Genomic DNA, 3675 nt, shown 5'->3' on the forward strand with positions numbered 1-3675 from the left:
AAGTGAAATAGAATTATAGAAATAAAATATAAAGCACGAAACATGGGCGTTGATGACCTCAGGGTTTTGCGCCCTTAAGCCCCAGACAACAACAACAACAACAAGAAAATAAATGCGCTAATCACATTTACACTATTATGTACAATATGGAGGATCCCCGAGCCCACTCTATCTCCCTTGCATGAGGGTAGGGGGGCTCTTTGAGATCTCAGAACACCGCGTCACTAGTAATAATCCAGTGGAGCCTGAGTAAGTGCAAAAATTATTTTTTAAAGCTATTCATACACATTTTGTTAATTTATTATTTTATATTTATTTTTGGAATCCTCATACAAGACTGAAAAGACAGGAAACTCCACGCAGATTCCGACTATTACAGCACTTACTAGACAAACGGTCTAAACTTCCAACTCATTACAAAAGACTGATCTACATGACAATAAAATGGTCCATTTGGACATACGGAGTTGAGCTTTGGGGCTCCACTAAACCTTCGAATTTCTCTCGTATCCAATCCTTACAATCCAAAATCCTTCGTAAAATTTTGTTATTTTGTTACTAATAAAACCATCCATAAAGACCAAAATGTTCCTTATGTAACCGATCTAGCCCGAACCCGATATTATTCCTTCCATAATAAACTCCCTAACCACCCAAACCCTGTTTCTAACCTTGCTTCCTCTTCCATTCCTGGTAATCCTCCGAGGCGCCTGAAAAGAAGGTAAAACCTGACCTTATATTGAAAAATGTTTTTTGAGTTTTACTACTGGGTAGTTTCTCTACATGCTATATCATACCATTATCATTATGTCATTATGATCAAATTTACTTGTTGTATTTTTTATACAGTTGTAAATATCAATAAATAAAAAATAAAAAAAATATTTTTATATCACATGAATTCTATCGGTGTAACCCAATGAATGTTATTAAATGTAACCCAAACTACTCAATATCATAGGAAGTCCCTTGAATAATGGTGTCAAAACAAAAGAATTAAAATAAATTTTAAAAACATTTGCCTTTCGTCGTAAACCTATTACTTTCTGGCCTATAGTATTCTTTAAGAGACCAGACCTAATTTTACATAGTCTGATTGATGTACATTTGTATTTCTTAAAACTTTCTTTATATTTCTTAACATTCTTAAAATTGTTCCTTTCCATTAAAATTGCTCGTAAGATAATTAGGAAAAATATTTATTGTTTATTTTACAAAATTTTATTTACTATTTATATTTTTATTAAAGCCATCGAAAGTTATGAAGATACACTTTAAGGATTACAAGCAATTTAATAATCATAATTATAAATTAGGTAATGATGAAAATTAATTTCGACAACTGCTCATTGCTAATCTTAATTTCGAACAACGAATAGGTATTGTTATTTTGTTCCTGGGATTTCCCAGACTTTAAAGAACTGTTGGTCGACGAAATTCCTAAGAACTGATGAAAAAATAAGTGATTAAACCGAGGAACAAAATGAGTCCGAGAATGCCATTCTATTAGTTTTCGTTCCCGTTATTATTTAATAGTTAGTAAATATAACCTACATGAAAAAAACAAACCGTTTTATGAAATAAGTGGGAAATTCTTTAGTTTCGAAAAATATTGTTCATATTATTTTTATAAATAGTTGACCGTATAATTCAAAATATGAAGAAGATGGTAAGAATTCCAGTCAAAAAGAACAAAATAGTTTTCAACTATTTTTTATCCGACGTTTCGCCCCACTTTTTAGGGCTTCATCAGGGTCTGATTGAAGATTGGAATTCTGTTTAACTATCATATTGAATACACAATCTCCAAATCTATGTATCCTTCCATCCCTCCAAGATGCTCGAGGCCATACAAAAGATACAAGAAGATATTGATAGCATTAACGCATGGGTTTTTAACAATGATTTGAACCTGAATGACGAAAAAACTGAGGCCATTCTTATTGGTTCCAAGCGCCTCCTTCATTCCCTCCCTTACTGTCCCCTACTCTTCCTTAACAACCAACCGATTCACTTCTATCCTACAATAAAAAAACCTTAGAGTCACCTTTGACCAACACCTCTCCTGGAATAATAACATTTCCCAAATCACACGAAAATCCATAACTGTACTAAAAACAATTCCTAAGATTCCGTAATTCCATTCTTCAGAACACCCGTTAGCTCCTAGTATCCTCTCTCGCCTTCCCCCACTTCGACTACGGATCCTTGGTGTATGGAGGGCTATCTGCAGGACTAGAGTTAAGACTGAAGAGACTCATGAATTGTTTTGTAAGATTTATCTTTAGGTTCCCTAGGCACTCTCAAGTCTCCCGCTGGTATTCCGAGTTGAAGTGGCTCTATCCAACCTCCCGAAGGCTATTGCCTATATATGCCTCGGTATTCCTCCTTGGTGTTTTCCTATTCCAAGTTTTTAAAATCAAAAACCTACCTATATCCCCGATCTCCTTACTCTTCGTTCATCCATCCACTCATTAAACACCAGATCCCAACCGATTGATTTATATATGCCCTCCTATAGAACTGCCTTCTTTAGCGAATCCTTTGTCATACGTTCAACCTCCTTCTGGAATTCTCTTCCCATCTCCATTCTTAAATCCTCATCCATTCTTTCATTTAAACAAAACCTATTCCTTCACTTATTATATAACCAATCCTTCGCTTCATTGTAATATAATAAATAGGCATGTATTGATTAACATTATAAACAGTAGTTAAGCCAAGATCCCAATGCAATTTCGTTTTACTTACCGGAAACTTATAATATGTCCCAGAATAAAATTATTTTTTCATTGAAAAATCCTGATGAAGTGGGACGAAACGTCGGATAATAAATAGTTGAAAACTATTTTGTTCTTTTTGAACGTAACCCTGACCCTCTTCTTCATATTATATTTTCAATTTATTTCTATTATTTGCTATTTCATAAATCATTATGTTATTTCAAGAAAACTGTTATTTGATAAGATTGTTTTAAATAAACTGTTATTTCCCATCAATCATTTGAAATAAACACTCAAAATGATGAGAAAAAGAACAAAACAGCAAACGAAATGGCGGTTGTTGTAAATAAACAGAGCGTTACCTTCATTTTGCTCGTTCAGGCGTTTAAACCAAAAACAGAAATTATGACGACACTAGTGGCGAGTTGGGTAACGAAATAACAATAACAGATATCACCCGTTTTGAAAGAAGAATTTGTTTGTTTAAACCAATCCCAAGTTGGGACAAAATATAGATATTTTTCAAGTTAAAGATTTCTAATATATTATAATTTAGATTTGTCACTAAAAATAAGGATTAATTTATATTCAAAATATTAATTTAAATTATAATGGTTGTTAATAAATAAAAATTTTAAAAACTAGAACTTTCATATGACGAATTTATAATAGTTGAACAATAGATGTAATTTACATGTGTAGTTCATTGATCAAAGTTAAATTAATACACATTCTAGTGCCAGCTCGATCTGACTGGAACATTCTGAAGTGATAACTTGATAATTAATTCAGCTATACTATTATTACTCAATTAGTAATTAAGTTAATTGGAAATTGGTTAAGCTGTGATACCTTCTAACTCAAATAAATCAACAATACGATATTAATATATTAAAAATAAATAAAAATCAACAAATTATTCTTGGGACATTTCGTTTTAAAGTACTTATAT

This window comes from Halyomorpha halys, unplaced genomic scaffold (assembly GCF_000696795.3).
Source record: "Halyomorpha halys isolate HHAL.00 unplaced genomic scaffold, Hhal_1.1 Scaffold501.1, whole genome shotgun sequence".
In the NCBI taxonomy this organism is placed as follows: Eukaryota; Metazoa; Arthropoda; class Insecta; order Hemiptera; family Pentatomidae; genus Halyomorpha; species Halyomorpha halys.